Source organism: Cajanus cajan, chromosome 1, assembly GCF_000230855.2.
Source record: "Cajanus cajan strain Asha chromosome 1, NIPB_CcT2T_4, whole genome shotgun sequence".
Lineage (NCBI taxonomy): Eukaryota > Viridiplantae > Streptophyta > Magnoliopsida > Fabales > Fabaceae > Cajanus > Cajanus cajan.
This window is the reverse complement of record NC_138517.1, coordinates 8,051,422-8,069,544: the sequence shown is the minus strand read 5'-3', so window position 1 is coordinate 8,069,544 and position 18,123 is coordinate 8,051,422. Positions and strand designations below refer to the sequence as shown.

The window sequence follows — 18,123 nt, the reverse complement described above, 5'->3', positions numbered from 1 at the left end:
AAGAAGAGCATCATAATCCATTCAATCAACCTCCAAGGAGAACTATTGGGGATTCTATTCTATATACAAGCCCCCAAAATTTTTCTAGCATGGTGAGGCCAACTATGAATGAGAAGATTGCTGAAACGAAGCCAGCCCTCTTGCAACTCATAAGCTCTCATCAGTTTGCCGGGTTGGATCATGAAGACCCACATACTCATTTGTACACCTTCTATGAGTTGTGTGGCTCAGTTGGAATTTCTGGGGATGACGAAGAGGCTTTGTTCATGAGGCTATTTCCATTCTCTCTCACTGGGAAGGCCGAGACTTGGCTTCAATCACAGCCTAACCAAATTCTAACCAGTTGGAGGGATGTGGAGACAAAATTTTTGTCTCGTTTCTTCCCACCATCCAAGAATACGGAGGCCAAGGCCGCTATTGCTACATTTGTGCAAGGAGTTGATGAACCTTTATGTGAGGCATGGGAGAGATATAAAGCTTTGCTTATGAAGTGCCCCAATCATGGTTTTGATATAGAGATGCAAGTTCAGACTTTTTGCAATGGTTTACAACCACAAACAAAGATGATTTTGGATGCTTCTTTTGGTGGCTCTGTTTTGTTCAAGACTGCCGATGAAGCTATCACAATCATTGAGTCTATGGCATCTACTGAATTGCGAAGCCAACATGGGAGGGGTCAAGCACAAAGGAGGGGAGTATTAGAATTAAGTACTCAAGACGCCCTCTTAGCTCAACATAAACTTCTCACTCAACAAATTGAAGCTCTCAATCAACAAATGGCTAAATTACCTCAACAACTCCAAGCCATGCATGCTAATCCTTGCCAAACTCAACAAGTTATGCGGTGTGATTTTTGTGGAGGTGATCATTCTAATGGCAATTGTCAAGCTCCTAGTGGCTCCCAAGGTGAAGAAGTCAAATATATGGGGAACCAAGGACGCCAAAATTTCTCTAACAGTCCTTATCCTAGTTCTTACAACCAAGGGTGGAGAAATAATAATGCTCAATTTGGAGGGAAACAAGACATGGGTGCATCAAGTAGTAGACTTCACTCTCCACAACAACAACACCCACCGTTGTATGAAAGAAATAACAAGCTAGAAGACACCTTGCAGCAATTTATGCAATTATCCCTCCAAAACCAAAAGAATACAGATGCTTTAATTAAAAATTTGGAGGTGCAAGTGGGACAATTGGCCAAACAGTTAGCAGACCAGCAGAGTGGATCGTTCTCCGCTAATACACAAACAAATCCCAAGGAGCATTGTAAGGTTGTGTCTACAAGAAGTGGGAAGAAGTTTGGAGAGAATAATCAAACTGAGAGACAAGAAAATGTGATGAAGGAAAATAGCGGGGTAGAAGTCAATGATGAGAGTGTAGTGGAAGAGGTGGAGAATAAGAGAGTGAGTGGAGAAATAGAGAAAAAGAAAGAAAAGGTTAAGAAGGAAATTGGGAAAGCCCCACCTACAAAGAATCTTCCATACCCACATGCCCCTTCAAGAAAAGACAAAGAGAGGCAATTTGCGAGGTTCCTAGACATTTTCAAGAGGTTGCAAATTAATATTCCTTTTTTGGAAGCCTTAGAGCAAATGCCAACTTATGCTAAATTTATGAAGGAGTTATTATCAAAGAAAAGAAGATTCATTGAAGAAGAAACTATTGAGTTGGAGGCCGGTTGTAGTGCAATCATTCAGAAGTCCCTACCTCAGAAATCTAAGGATCCAGGCAGTTTCACAATCCCTGTAACCATAGGTGCTCTACCTATGGGTAAAGCCTTGTTGGACTTAGGGGCCAACATTAACTTGATGCCCCTGTCTATGATGAGAAGGATAGGTGATTTGGAGGCTAGACCTACTCGGATGACATTACAATTGGATGATAGATCAATTAAGTATCCTCATGGAGTGGTGGAGGATGTTTTGGTCAAGGTGGACAAGTTCATGTTCCCGGTGGATTTTGTGGTGATGGACATGGAAGAGGACATAGAGGTTCCTCTAATACTTGGGAGGCCTTTCATGAAAACCGCCAAGGTTATTATTGATGTGGATGATGGAAAGTTAAAAGTGAGAGTCCAAGATGAGGAAGTGAATTTCAATGTCTTTGAAGCCATGCAATACCCTAATGATAAAAATGATTGTATGAGGGTGGATATACTTGATGATGTGATCTTTGCCGCTTCAAGCCAAATACATAGTCAAAGCTCTTTGGAGAAAGCCCTCATTGAAGCTTCCGAGTTTTTAAATGATGAAGAGGAGAAAGAAATTGAGGCCTACTTAAGGAACTCGAACTCAACCAGAGAAGTTCTTGAAAGAAATATAAAATTTGAGGAATTGCATGAGAGTTTAAGGTCTGAAGAGCAGAAGTTAGAATTGAAAGTTTTGCCTTCACATCTTAAATATGTTTTTCTTGAAGAGGGTAACAACAAACCAGTCATCATCAGTAGCTCCCTTTCTGACAATGAGGAAAAGAGGTTAATTGAGGTGTTACAGCTGAATCGAGAAACCATAGGTTGGACCCTATCTTATTTGAAAGGCATTATTCCCTCTTATTGCATGCACAAAATTCACATGGAGCAGGACTATAGGCATGTGGCTCAACCTCAGAGGCGCTTGAACCCAACCATGGAAGAAGTTGTAAAGAAGGAGGTTCAAAAATTGTTGGAGGCGGGGATGATCTATCCTATCTCAGATAGTGTGTGGGTCAGTCCTGTGCATGTAGTTCCTAAGAAGGGTGGAATGACTGTAATCCACAATGAAAAGAATGAATTGATCTCCACAAGGACTGTCACAGGTTGGAGGATGTGTATAGACTACAAGAAATTGAACAAGGCCACAAGAAAAGATCACTTCCCTTTGCCCTTCATGGATCAAATATTGGAACGGTTAGCGGGGCAAGCATACTATCATTTTCTAGACGGGTATTCAGGTTATAATCAGATTGCAGTGGATCCAGAAGATCAAGAGAAAACAGCCTTCACATGCCCTTTCGGTGTTTTTGCTTACAGGAAAATGCCATTTGGGTTGTGTAATGCTCCAGCTACGTTTCAACGGTGCATGCTTGCTATCTTCTCAGACTTGGTGGAAAAATGCATTGAAGTTTTCATGGATGACTTCTCAGTTTTTGGGTCTTCTTTTGATGCCTGCTTGGAAAATTTAGACACCGTACTGAAGCGGTGTGTGGAAACCAATTTGGTGCTCAATTGGGAGAAATGCCACTTGATGGTGACTGAAGGCATTGTCTTAGTCCACAAGATTTCTCGCAAGGGGATTGAGGTGGACAAAGCCAAAATTGAAGTCATTAAGAAATTACCCCCACTAGTCAACGTGAAAGGAATCAGAAGCTTCTTAGGACATGCTGTATTCTACAGGAGATTCATCAAGGATTTCTCCAAGATTGCAAAACCATTGAGAAACTTGCTAAATAAGGATACCCCCTTTAAATTTGATGCAAATTGTTTATCTGCTTTTGAGACCTTGAAAAACAAACTCATTTCTGCACCAGTGATCACTGCTCCTAACTGGCAGTTTGGTTTTGAACTTATGTGTGATGCCAGTGATTATGCTATAGGAGCAGTGCTAGGTCAAAGAAAAGAGAAAGTTTTCCATGTGATACACTATGCAAGTAAAGTTTTAAATGACACTCAATCTAATTATGCTACCACTGAAAAAGAACTTCTTGCCATAGTATATGCACTGGAAAAATTCAGAGCGTATCTGATTGGTTCAAAAATTATTGTTTTCACTGATCATGCTGCAATTAAATATTTGTTAACTAAATCTGACTCCAAACCTAGGCTAATAAGGTGGATACTTTTGTTGCAGGAGTTCGATTTAGAAATCAAGGACAAGAAAGGCTGTGAAAACAATGTAGCAGACCATCTCTCCCGACTAGTGAACAATGAGGTGACTACACTAGAACCAGAACTATCAGAGGAATTCCCAGATGAGAAACTCCTGTCAATCCAAGAAAGGCCATGGTTTGCAGACATGGCTAATTTTAAAGCTTTTGGAGTCATCCCTGAAGATCTAAATTGGCACCAAAGAAAAAAGATGATTAATGATGCCAAGTTGTATGTGTGGGATGATCCCCATTTGTTTAAGATTGGGGCTGACAATTGTCGCCACCCGCCGAAACGGACATTGGCATTCGCGACAATGGTTGGACTCTTTTTAGGTTTTGAAAAATGATGGATTGTTAGAACGACTTATTCTCAAACTGAGACCTCATCGAACTAACAATTTTATTAAATGATTCACCAATCCATGTTAATCCCAAGCGGGACCCTCCATGGATTAGTGGTTTTCGCAAAAAGAAGGGTTCTTGGAGTCGCCACCAATGTTTTACTCAAAACATTGGAAAAAGGGATAAGGCAATTGATTTTCGCAGATCAACCTTGGCCATTACAACCAGAGTTGGGTAAGGGAGTCGGTTACGTGCGGGGAAGGTGTTAGCACCCCACAACGCCCCTTTCGGGTTCCCTATGACAGATTATTTCATAAATAACAGTGTAAAATTACTAAATTACCCCTATTTATTAGAAACGATTATAAGCGGAATATTTACATGATGAAAATTCTAAATATGCAATGCAACAATCAGAAAGCGGTAAAAGAAGGGATTTGGAAAAGAAACCTTTGAAGCGTTCTTTTATATATTTAAACAGACGTTAGGAGGCTTTTTGGCGCTCCTTCCCACTACACGCTCGCTCGTTCCTTCCCTAAAAATAATTTTTACTCCGGAAATCAAAGAGATTTCCCTTCGACTAGTTCGAATCCTCAAGCTAAATGCTCAGAACTCAAGAACTTCGTCGGATCAGCTCTCGGAGAGATTTCTAGGGCAGAACACTGCTCAAAAACCCCAGAATACTCAGCCAGAGGGTCCAGAAGTCTGGAAAAAGTGTGTGAGGACGTGCAAATGACGTCCTATTTATAGGATTGGGGTGCAATACGGCCTGGGAGATCAATACGGCCCGTACTGGGTTTTTAAACTACAGTACGGCCGTATTGAATTTGGTACGGCCGTACTGAAGTTCAAAAACTTCAGTACGGCCGTATTGATTTCACTACGGCCCGTACTGAAGTTTTTTGAACTACAGTACGGCCGTATTGAATTTGGTACGGCCGTACTAAAGTTCAAAAACTTCAGTACGGCCGTATTGAGTTCACTACGGCCGTATTGCAGTTCAAATGGCTCAGTACGGCCGTACTGAACCTCTGGGAGGGTGTATTGAGCTCCAATCCTCGCACACCCTTATTCTAAGCTACTCTAAGACTTCTAGACCTACAAAGAATCATCCTAGGGTCTTCCAGGAGTCCTTCCGGCTGACTTTCCTTCGGTCTTCGAGAGTCTTTGAGCTTTATTTCCGACCCGGACAATTTTAGGGGTCTACAGCTGCCCCCCCTTTACTTAGTCGAACGGCTTTTTGGTGTACCGGTTGACAAGTAAAGGAGTTGACCCAATTGTCCGGGGAGTAAGCCATCCTTCCGACTTGTAGTGTATTAGTCGTCGCCTCTCCAGGCTCGTGCATACCTCGGTGTTTCTGACAACCTCGGTAGCGTGAGTTTGCCCTCTCCAGGGTCTGCATGCCTCCATGTTTCTGACGATGTTGGCAGCTGCATACCTCCGTGTTTCTGACGATGGGGTAGCTGAGTACCGCCTCTCCAGGCTCGTGCATACCTCGGTGTTTCTGACAACCTCGGTAGCTGCATCCCTCCATGTTTCTGACGACGGGGTAGCTGAGTATTAGTCGTCGCCTCTCCAGGCTCGTGCATACCTCGGTGTTTCTGACAACCTCGGTAGCTGCATACCTCCGTGTTTCTGACAACGGGGTAGCTGAGTACCGCCTCTCCAGGCTTGTGCATACCTCGGTGTTTCTGACAACCTCAGTAGCTGCATACCTCCGTGTTTCTGACGACGGGGTAGCTGAGTACCCGCCTCTCCAGGCTCGTGCATACCTCGGTGTTTCTGACAACCTCGGTAGCTGCATACCTCCGTGTTTCTGACGACGGGGTAGCCGAGTATTAGTCGTCGCCTCTCCAGGCTCGTGCATACCTCGGTGTTTCTGACAACCTCGGTAGCGTGAGTTTGCCCTCTCCTGGGTCTGCGGTTTGCCCTCCCCAGGGTTGCATACCTCCGTGCTTCTGGTCACTTTGGTAGCGTGAGTTTTCCCTCTCCAGGGATTTGTGATGATTTTGTCTCCACAGTCCACGATGCTGCTTTGACGGTTGTTTTTTTTGGTGCCGCTGAGGGCTGGATAACGCAGGGATCCGTCTAGGGGATGTGCAGTTACTCATAGGTTCTTGTGTCCCAACTTTCCATTGCGTAGTTGGTGCCCACTGGGAAGTTCTGATTCCATGGGGATGCAGACACAAAGATGCTCTTCCTGAGGTGAGTGATGCCTTATGGTTGGCTGACGTCCTTTCGACGGTGGTGGAGTATCCCGGTTATCCTTATTCGGGTGACTCTTTTTGATTTTCTGGTTTTATTGCCTCTGCGTAGGCTGTTATCCGCTGGGGGATTCTATTGTGATGATTTTGTCTCCACAGTCCACGATGCTGCTTCGACGGTTGTTTTTTTTGGTGCCGCTGAGGGCTGGATAACGCAGGGATCCATCTAGGGGATGTGCAGTTACTCATAGTTTCTTGTGTCCCAACTCTCTATTGCGTAGTTGGTGCCCACTGGGGAAATTCTGATTCCTTGGGGATGCAGACACAAAGATGCTCTTTCTGAGGTGAGCGATGCCTTATGATTGGCTGACGTCCTTTCGACGTTGGTGGAGTATCCCGGTTATCCTTATTCGGGTGACTCTTTTGATTTTCTGATTTTGTTGCCTCTGTGTAGGCTGTTATCCGCTGGGGGATTCTGTCGTGTTGATCTTGATTGGCCACTTCTGTTAGGCGGATTATCTTGACGTTCGGTGTTTGGTTGAATACCGAATTTCGCTTGGGGAATGGGTATTGATCTTTTTGGATTTTCCCTTTTTTGGAGGAGTGCCTCTGAGTAGGCGAATGGGGATTGAGGATCTTATGTATCCCAGAGTATTATTTAGAAAGCCTCTTCAGGCTTAGCTTCACTCGTCGCTTGAGTTGGAAAGCTATCTTCTACTGAGGAAGTCTAAGTCCTTTGACTTGGATATTTTGTTTGGACGATCATGCTTCCGTTGGGGGATCTTGCTGATCTTGCTCTGATAGCTTTCACTGGGAATTCGGCCCAAGAGTGCAAGCTGAGATGTCTCTGGGGAGTATTATTTCGGCAAGCCTCTCCAGGCTCAGTTATTCTGTCCGATTGTTGGATTTTCTGAATTTTTGCCTTTTTTGTCGATTTTTGGCTTTTTCTGTACAGAGGGATCTCAAACACACTCACAGATAAAGTATGCAGAGGAATGAAGATGTTGTTGATGTACAAAAGAATGGGCCAATACGGGCCGTATTGAATTCAATACGCCCGTATTGGTGTGGACGTTATGGCCAATGCTGTCGTATTCATTTCAGTACGCCCGTATTTGAGTTGAAAATTTGTTCATTACCCTAATTTTAGCACGGGTGTACTGAACATGGTACGGGCGCTTTGTTTTTTCTGAAGTTTTGCTTTTTTTGTTTTTTTGTTTTTTGTTTGTTTTTTCAATAAACAGAGAATAAGTGATCTTCCAGTACACCTATCATCTGTATGCATGTATGCGGTATGATGCACCTAATTCTATTTGATTTATTTTTCAAAAGAATTAACCGATGCGTTTCTTTGCTTGGATTTTGCCATTCCTTTTAGACGGGCTGTGCGCTGCCGATTTTTTTTTTCTGTAACCGAGGAATGATGCGTGTTATATCGAGATTGGTGTCATCAACCCAGTGATCGTTCCCTTCCTTTAGAAGATGTATCAACCCTCCTATTGACCACTATATCTCCATGTTTCCACTAGATTATTCTAAAATCGTTTGGGACAAGAGAAAAGAAAGGAAAGATATTTTTGTTCAAAAGTTTGTGTTTTAGAGGGGATTATTTATTGTTTTGAAAGCGGTTTTTGTAAGAATGGCTGGCCAAGGTAGGCTCATGTGTTTAGGCTTGTTTGATTAAACACTTATGAAGTTAAGAAAGTCCTGTTATTGACGTTGTGATTTGACAACTTAGATAGCTTCCCTTGAACCTTTCTTTTTGAATTCGGCTCATGGTACCATCATGGATTTCTTTTGCTTTTTTGATTGTCCTTATTTTTTGCCTAAAACACCCTTTTGTGGCGTCTTAGCGGACCTTTGTTTTTGTTCATTTTTGCAACCCTAACTTTTGCCTAGGTCACCCTTTCGTGGGATTCCTAGCGGGTTCTTTGCTCTAATTTTTGCGCAGCCCCCTTTTTGGGTTTCCTGCCGAGCTTTTTTTGTTTTTATGATTTTTGTTCTTAAAGGAATTCTTTTTTATCCATGATGACATTTGTCGAGGCCAAGGAATGGTGCTCCAAGTTGTCACACACTTCCACATAAAAATGATGCGGGTTTATTGTTATTAAGACGATTTTAACTTCATTCATGCTTATTCAAACAGGGTTTAAAATAATGTGGCTTAGAGATTTATTGTAAGCAAGAAAAGAAGCAATAAGAAATAATAAAGAATGATTTTATTATAATTCTAAAGGAAACATGTGCCCTATCGAGGCTCGGGGGTCGGGCTGTCCCCGAGGAGTAATCTCTAATAGTCATCAGGTCTATACATCCCTATCGGAAGGAGAAAAATACTTGACGACGACGACCGGCCTTAACGCTTGTGAACCGGTCTTCCTAAAGATCTGGCTTAAAGAACGTCGAGAAGGATCTTGATTCCTCTTCGTCCTTTGATCTTTATTAGGGTTGTATCCTAGCCCTTGTTTCCCCGGATTATCTTTGATGATGGGTAGCTCGGGAATCCCTTGGGAATCCTTGCCAAGTCCTTGTCCGGGCATGTATCCATTCTTGGTGAGCATATGGGCTACCTTCTTCATTTCTCGGGGAAACGTTTCAACATTGGCAATCTCCAATGCTTGGAAGGCAGTTTCTAGAGCTTCCTCTGCTGCATCCACATAAGGTATGGCAGATGGCTTGCTGATGAGTATGTCATCTTCAGCTTGTACAGTCACCAGCTTGTCACCCACTATGAATTTGACTTTCTGGTGGAGCGTAGAGGGAACAGCTTTCGCATCATGAATCCAAGGTCGGCCGAGGAGACAGCTGTATGCGGGAGTAATATCCATCACTTGAAATTCGACATTGAAGATGGTGGGTTCAATTTGGATTGGAAGATTGATTTCTCCCACCACTTCTCTTTTAGAACCGTCGAAAGCTCGAACGATCATGTTGCTCGGGCGCATTTGGACTCCCTTGATTGCCATTTGATCGAACGTTCTTTTTGGCATCACATTCAAGGAAGATCCGTTATCCACCAAGACTTTAGCGATGTGATACTCCTTGCACTTTACAGAGATGTGCAAGGGCTTGTTGTGATTCGGTCCCTCAGCGGGGATCTCTTCATCGGTGAAAGAGAGGTGATCACTAGCCGTGATGTGACTAACAATCCCCTCAAACTTGTCTTGGGAGATAGTGTGCGACACATATGCCTCGTTCAAGACTTTCAACAGAGCTTGCCAATGCGGTTCGGAACTTAGGATCAACGACAACAGGGTAATCTTTGCTGGCGTCCTATGAAGTTGATCCACGATGGAGTACTCGCTCTGTCGGATATATCTTAACAGCTCGTCAGTCTCCTCCTCGGATTCTTTGTTTTCCTCGGTTTTCTCTTTTTCTTTTTCCTTTTCTTTATTCTTGGGAGCTTTATCATGAAGATCTTCGGGAGTGTAGATCCTGCCACTCCTAGTCATGCCCCCAAGTCCAGCGATGTTAGAGATATCGCTGACGGCAGAAGAATGGATGTCGTATATCCACGGCACAGCCTTATTTGATTCGTAGGGGAAAGGTCTTGGAGCAGTGATCCTTAACGGTGTCGGACCTTCCCCTTTATTTGTCATGATTACCAACAATGGAGTTGACGTGCGTTCGCTTGGCGCGGTTGTTGGATTGCATTTAATAACAAATGGCGTGCGATCCATTCTGAACATACGCATCGATTAATTCTTTCTTTTTATTAATGTTTATTAATGATTTATTGGGAGATATATATGCAAATGAATGACTATGAAATGCATAGGCAATTGAAAGATTTCATAAATCTCAAAAATTCGATTTCATTAATCAAAGAAAGTGTACAACTTATTATACAATGCTTCGAAGCAATCTTTTACAAAATGAGAAAAGCCGATAGCAACCCACAGGCGGGTTCATGTTTCTTCTCCATTCATCTTCGGCTTCCTCTACATGGCGGGCCATTGCTTCGACTTGCGTATGGACTGCTTGGCTCATATCATCACTGATCTTTTGAGCGTCCTTCGCCTTTTGAATGTGGTAGTTGATCATGGCCTGCAGTTCATTAAGTTCGTCTTCGGCTCGATCCTTCTCCTCTCGGAGCTTAGCCATCTGTGCTAATCCCTCCCTTTCCTTCTTGCGGAAATCGGAAAGGCTTGCGGTTTGTTGTTGAGCAACCTCCCGCCATTGCTGCGCATCGGATCGAGTCAAGAGTAGGTCATCCTGCATGTCCTTGATCAACTGTGCCTGCCTTGCATACTCGACTTCAAGATGTGCTATCTTTGCGTCAACATCTCGGAGTTGACTACTCGGTTCAACCTTTGGCATTTTAGATGCCCGAATAGCCTTCTCATTGAGGTTAACACATTCATCCTTGAGCCGCTCTATCTTGTGGTCCTTTTTCTTGCATTGCCTTTGTAGACCATCAATGACGAAACCGGATTCTTCATTCTTTTCTTCAAGAACTCTCATCTGAGCTCCCATGATTTCCAGTTTCTTGGTCAAGGCGTTGACTTGTTCTTGCAACACCCTCCTTGTGACTGTGGTTGCGCAAGAGGTGGATGGTTGGGGCACCCCCCTCTCGCTCCTCCAAATCTCGTAGTCAGTGGAGACGGATACCCGAGGCTTTCCAAGCTCTTGATCTCCCTCATAGATTGGTCTCTCCCACGCTCTAATGACAGCGTGCATGTCTCTCTGATGCTCGGGATCAAAGGAGAAACACAATCCTCCAAGCTCCTCTTGAGTAGGAACAATCTGAGTCCTCATAAGTTGTCTCAGAGCCAATCTAGAGGCCCATCAAAGGTATGCTTGGATAGCTGCCGCATCTCATCAATATATTGCTCGGACGGAACCAAGGACAAACCCATGTGAAGTGCTCAATGCTCCACTGTTCCATCTCCTCCTTCCATTCTGAAGCATAGCGGCGGCGTACGGGGATCTTCGAAAAGCTCCTCAACGGATCGGGCAAAGTCCCCATGTGACTAGAGGCATAGAAATGTGTGATGCCCCACACATATAACAAGGAGGTGCAGCATCGGACAATCTTCCCTTGCTTCTGCTGAGATAGGTGGACAGAAAGCAAGGTTTCGGCAAGAATGGCAGGCACGGGACTCTTCATGTGTACATCCCATGCGAAGAAAGCGTCCATAGCAGCATGGTCCACTGTGTTAGCGTGAAAGGGGAATAGGATCGTCCCAAACACGGCTAACGCTAGAGTCTTGTTGAAAGCTAACCAATCTCCCTCACCAGCCAAGGAAGAAAGGTGGTCCTCAATCATAGCGAGCTTCCAACCTTTGATACTGCCGTTCCCCACTAAGGAAGATGATCGTGATGGCAGTTTGACTTGAGTAGCAACCCTCTCCACGGCCACATGATTTCCATGAAAGACATAGACCCCTGCTGATTTGGGCCATCGTAGCATGAGCTCATACTCCTCGAGAGTAGGAACTAAGTCAAACTGGGGGAACTCGAAGCAATGCAGATCGAGACTCCAGAAGTGAACCAATGCTCTCAGAAAAGTCGGATCCACACATATCTTCATCAAGTCGAGGACTCGTCCATAAGATTTCTCGAACTCCACACGAGCCTCACGTGGCATCAAAGAACAGAGGTGGTCCAACCTCTCGGCACGGTATAATAAGAAATCCACTTTCTTCAACTGCCCTTGCATTCCCCTAGATCCCTCCATGATCTACGACAAAAATGCATGATATGAGATGATGGCGTTGAATATGCATGCATAGTGTTTATTCAACTAAGCATTATCATGTTTTCGGGATGTTCCTAAGATGATGCATGATATTGCTTAGTTTGGATAAATATATTTTTTCTTTATTTTTCTTTGAGTATTTTGTTTTTTTGTTTTTTTGTTTTTTTTTTGTATATATTTTTTTTTGGGTGAAAATGGAAACTACCTATATGAATGTGATGAAGGTAGATGTTAACACCATGTAATGGAAGATTCTTATTCCTATTTATTTTATTCTAAAAAAAAGGAATGTTGTATGTTTAAAGAATGCAATGTATGCTCAAACAATGTCACATAGACGATGCACAAACAATTCACTCATCCACGAACAGTCACGAGCGAATCACGAGGTAGGGGTATCCTGCAGAAAAGTGCATATTCAAGGAGGTTCTAACTGTTCTCACTGGTCTAAGGCCCCCAAGGTGCCCCCATTATAGGGACCCAATTCCTCTCGTCGTAAGTCGATGGAAAGCTCCAATGCACTGTCGGACTCGAGTTCATGGTTATCACCTTGAGTGATGTTTTCCGACAATGGTCTACGGGCACCTATAGACCCATTCGACAACCGGCCGTACTAACATCCACTCCCTATGGCTTTCCACTCATGCCCCCGGGTATAGAGGGAACTGTTGTGTGCAAAGGTTTGTGTGCAGTTTTTATTTCAAACAATTGCGAAAATTTAAACATACAACAGTTATTAAAAACCACATAGATAAAACATATTATGATACAAGCTAGGGGTAACGAAGTAATTTTAAACTATTATTTTAGAAATAATCTATCACTAAATGGGACTGACTCTCGAGGCTTCCCCAGTGGAGTCGCCATCTGTCGCCACCCGCCGAAACGGACATTGGCATTCGCGACGATGGTTGGACTCTTTTTAGGTTTTGAAAACGATGGATTGTTAGAACGACTTATTCTCAAACTGAGACCTCATCGAACTAACAATTTTATTAAATGATTCACCAATCCATGTTAATCCCAAGCGGGACCCTCCATGGATTAGTGGTTTTCGCAAAAAGAAGGGTTATTGGAGTCGCCACCAATGTTTTACTCAAAACATTGGAAAAAAGGATAAGGCAATTGATTTTCGCAAATCAACCTTGGCCATTACAACCAGAGTTGGGTAAGGGAGTCGGTTACGTGCGGGGAAGGTGTTAGCACCCCACAACGCCCCTTTCGGGTTCCCTATGACGGATTATTTCATAAATAACAGTGTAAAATTACTAAATTACCCCTATTTATTAGAAACGATTATAAGCGGAATATTTACATGATGAAAATTCTAAATATGCAATGCAACAATCAGAAAGCGGTAAAAGAAGGGATTTGGAAAAGAAACCTTTGAAGCGTGCTTTTATATATTTAAACAGACGTTAGGAGGCTTTTTGGCGCTCCTTCCCACTACACGCTCGCTCGTTCCTTCCCTAAAAATAATTTTTACTCCGGAAATCAAAGAGATTTCCCTTCGACTAGTTCGAATCCTCAAGCTAAATGCTCAGAACTCAAGAACTTCGTCGGATCGGCTCTTAGAGAGATTTCTAGGGCAGAACACTGCTCAAAAACCCCAGAATACTCAACCAGAGGGTCCAGAAGTCTGGAAAAAGTGTGTGAGGACGTGCAAATGACGTCCTATTTATAGGATTGGGGCGCAATACGGCCTGGGAGGTCAATACGGCCCGTACTGGGTTTTTGAACTACAGTACGGCCGTATTGAATTTGGTACGGCCGTATTGAAGTTTAAAAACTTCAGTACGGCCGTATTGATTTCACTACGGCCCGTACTGAAGTTTTTTGAACTACAGTACGGCCGTATTGAGTTCACTATGGCCGTATTGCAGTTCAAATGGCTCAGTTCGGCCGTACTGAACCTCTGGGAGGGTGTATTGAGCTCCAATCCTCGCACACCCTTATTCTAAGCTACTCTAAGACTTCTAGACCTACAAAGAATCATCCTAGGGTTTTCCAAGAGTCTTTCCGGCTGACTTTCCTTCGGTCTTCGAGAGTCTTTGAGCTTTATTTCCGACCCGGACAATTTTAGGGGTCTACAACAATTTGTTGAGACAGTGTGTTACAAAAGAGGAGGCCAAAGACATTCTATGGTATTGCCACAACTCACCATACAGAGGTCATTTTAATGGGGAAAGGACAGTAGTTAAGGTCCTCCAGTCTGGGTTCTTTTGGCCTACCTTATTCAAGGATGCCTATGAATATGTCCAGAGATGTGATAGCTGTCAAAGGAGTGGAACTATCTCTAAGAGACATGAGATGCCAAATATGTCAGTGCTCATTATCAGTTATCTCTTCCTGTTCATGAAGGGGAGGCCCCAGCTGCTGCACCAGAGGTCCCACCACAGGCAGAGGCCCCTGAGATACCTTTTCCTCAGCACCAGGTTCCTGAGATCCCATCACAGCATGCAATAGTGGTTAGTCCTGTTGTTTTTGATACAACTATGCAGATGATTTTTTGGGCACAGCGGATGATTATGGATACTATTAGGGCCCATGCTGTTGTCACTGCTCCTGATTTGCAATTCCCCTACTCTATGGCAGAATTTGACACTGCCACTACTTGGCCTGGGGTCCAGGCTATTTCTGATGGGGGAGGAGGAGAGCCAGCAACAGTTTTTGGAGATAGAGCAGCTGATACAGAACCAGAGGTGCAACCTAATGTAGAGGTTGAGGGAGAGGCTGCTAGAGACCCTATTCCTGCTAACACCGTGGATCCAGAGCTTCAGAGTTCTGAGGAAGCCATTAGAGTAGAGCCATTGAGTACATTTGATTCCTTAGGAGCAGACGTTGGAGTTGATGAAGAAATGCCTACCGCTTCTGATATTGCAGCTGCTGATGCTATGATTGATGACGAGGCCGCGGAGTCTTCTAATTCGGCGTCTGTCTGATGATCGAGGCACTTGTGGAGAGAAGCAGCCACATATTTTGGGGATGGCCTGCTCACCTTTTGCTCTTGTTTATTTTTCTTACTATTTCCATTACACTTTATTTTTTGCACCGTATTTTCTCCTATATTAGTTACTTTGGATACTTTGAAAGTTTACTTGAGATTGGTGCTGCATTTCATGATGAATCAGTTGTGTCATTGCTGCTTCAAATCCTGACATCTTTTGAGTGAATGGCATATTTCTGTTGAACTGATAATTGTGGTTGTGCTGATGTTTTGAATGGCATGGTTGTAAGTGGTTATTTTACTTGTGATTAAGGACTGTGGCAAAGTAGGACAGCCTGTGAATTACATAAATTGAACCGGGTGAGATTAAGAGCTTCAGAGTTATTCTTGTGAGAACCGTTCTTTTGACATTCAATTGACTTTGCTTGAATTTCTGTGTTGAGAGCTTTGTTTGCATGTGTATAGATGATCAAAATCATATTCCCTTTTGTCCATAGTTTGTTAAGCCAAGAAAAAGCTAACCCTGTTGAAAATATCAACCATTGCAAACCTCCTTTAAGCTTACATAATACTGGCCTTCTTATAATCCTGAACCTTATGATGAAACCACTTTAACACCCTATGTTGAGCTTAAGAGCAAATGGTATGATCATTGGGATGTAATTCAAGTTTGGAGGAAGTCACTTTCAGGGTAAGCTTGGAGAAAAAGGAGAAAAATCCGGTTCATTATATATCTCCTTCATTCATACAAAAAAAAAAAAACAAAAATAAAATAAAAAAAACAAAAAAAAAAACAAAAACAAAAGAATATCATAGTTGTACATTGATGGCTGGAATCATTCATTGGAAAGAAAGGGAGTGTAGTTAGGAATCAATGATCATTCATTTGCTCTCCTAGCTCAATACAATTGTTTATACCCAAAGAACCTGAATTTTTCCCTTAGCCAGATCCCTTGCACAACCCCAAGAGAATCCTTGTGATGTATGCATGCTAATATAGTCTCTTGAACTTTTTAAAATGAAAAGCAAAGTTAAATTGGGTGGCATTAGAGTTGGCAGAGAGACAAACACATTCCCTAAACACCGATGTGCTTGAGTGAAACACTTTTCCTAGTGAGGTTGAATATGTGGGCTGATCAATACATCTATTTGGCCATGGTGGTTAGTCTTTTGTAAAACAATTAAGTGCATCCTTGTCATTCTTGCATTGTGAGCACCATAGTGGATGTTTGGCAGGGAATTTCATTTTTCTCAAGAGACTAAGTTTGAGAGGAAGCTTGCATATATGATTTTTTAGTGAATTGCACCACATTCTCAAGTAATCTGTCTTTGTTGATGAAGTGAATTTTTTTGTACTAACAAGTTATCTTTTTCTTGAGGACAAGCAAAGTTCTAAGTTTGGGGGAGTTGATAATGTTAATTTTTACTTACATTCTAGTACCAAATTTGTTAACACATTCAACTCTTTTCTAACTTTCGACTTATGTGATCCTCAATTTAACTTCTCTTTTGTAAGTAAAGACACTTTGGTTACACATACAGGATTATACAGTTTAATCCTCATTTTTTGTGATTTTTTTGGATAGGTAATCATGTGGGAAGAAGCCATGTCAAAGAGAAGAAGCTCGATTGAACTCCAGTGAAGCTAGCTAGCACTTTCAGTAGACCCGCGCTGAGCCCATATCTCAGCTCGCTCAGCACATTGGATCCAGGAGTTGTTGGGAAGATTGGCACCGCGCTGGGCGTGCCCAATCACGCGCCAGGCACGATCCCGTCATGCGCTCAACGCATATCATAGCGCGCTGGGCGCATCACTTAAAGAGTTGCGTAGACTGATATAACTTCTGGCTGAGCGCGAAGAAAAGGAGTCTGAAAGAGGGACCAAAGGAGGAGCAGAGACAGGTCTGAAGGGGAGAAGCTAGGGCTCATCTCTTCACCATTGTTTCTCATTGGTTTTCTTCCATTCTTACTCTTTTGATGTATCTTGCTATTCTCATGGACATGGATTGCTAAAACCCCTTTGTTGGGGTTAGATGTAGCCAACTTGACTCTCATGTAACTTGTTTCAATATATATATATCTATCTTCTTCATTCAAATGTTAGTATCATGTTCTTTTGCTTAATGCTTGTATGGAATGATCAACCATTACATGATTTGTGATTACTTTTGGTGTGGGAATATCATTGGTAATCTTGTTTGAGAATGTGGTACCTAGTAAACCCTTAATCTTAATGCAAGTGGATTTATTGAAGTATTCAAGGGATTGATATTTTGTAATGAAACTTAGGCTCTTTTAACCAAGGAATTGGTATTTGAGAAAATTAGTGGGCTAGTATTAATGTTTGAATGAGAATGAATGTTTCTTATGCATGAGGTTTAAGTTGGTGAAGTCTAACCCTAACATTTCATTCATATAAGTTAATCTCCAAAACCGCATTTCAAGTGTTTGATGAAAGTTCACTTTGAATCATTTTGCTCTTTTTAGCTTAAAAATTACAACCCACCAAATATGAAATCATTCTTTAGTTTGTATTAGCTTAAATTCCACATATTGCCATTGTATTACTCAAGTCCCTTGGGAAGAACGACTATTACTTCTACTTACTACTTGTGCGATTGGTTCGCTTGCCATATTGTAAGAAATCGTTTAACAAGGACCCATGATTTAGATCCTTTCTTAGTGACCCAAGTGAAAAAAGATTGGTAGGGATATAAATAGCCTTTTACAAGTGGAAGTTGATAGTGTTTTGGGGTTCAAGGATAGAATCTATGTGCCTAGTAAACCTGAATTAAGGAAGATAATCTAAGAGAAAGGACATAAGAGTACTCTTAGCAGTCATTTAGGAGTTACTAAACTGTATCAGAGTGGCGCAGCGGAAGCGTGATGGTCTAAGGTGAAAAGAGAAGTAGAGGAGATGGTTAGAGTTTCTTAAAGATTATGACTTCCAATTGAATTATCACCCCGGTAAAGCGTATGTTGTAGTTGACACTTTAGGTAGAAAATTTTTTAGAGTGTTTTCTTTGATGATTAGGGAATTGCATATGATTGAGGAGTTTAGAGATATAAACTTAGGGTGTAAGTTGATC

At 42.5% G+C, this 18,123-nt stretch overlaps 1 non-coding gene across 1 annotated transcript; it reads right to left on the bottom strand.

The window, feature by feature from the left end:
* Nucleotides 1–402: 402 nt before the first annotated feature.
* Nucleotides 403–508, bottom strand: LOC145954018 (small nucleolar RNA R71). Its single transcript, XR_014431229.1, has one exon. It is a non-coding gene; the product is annotated as a small nucleolar RNA R71 (small nucleolar RNA).
* Nucleotides 509–18,123: the final 17,615 nt, after the last annotated feature.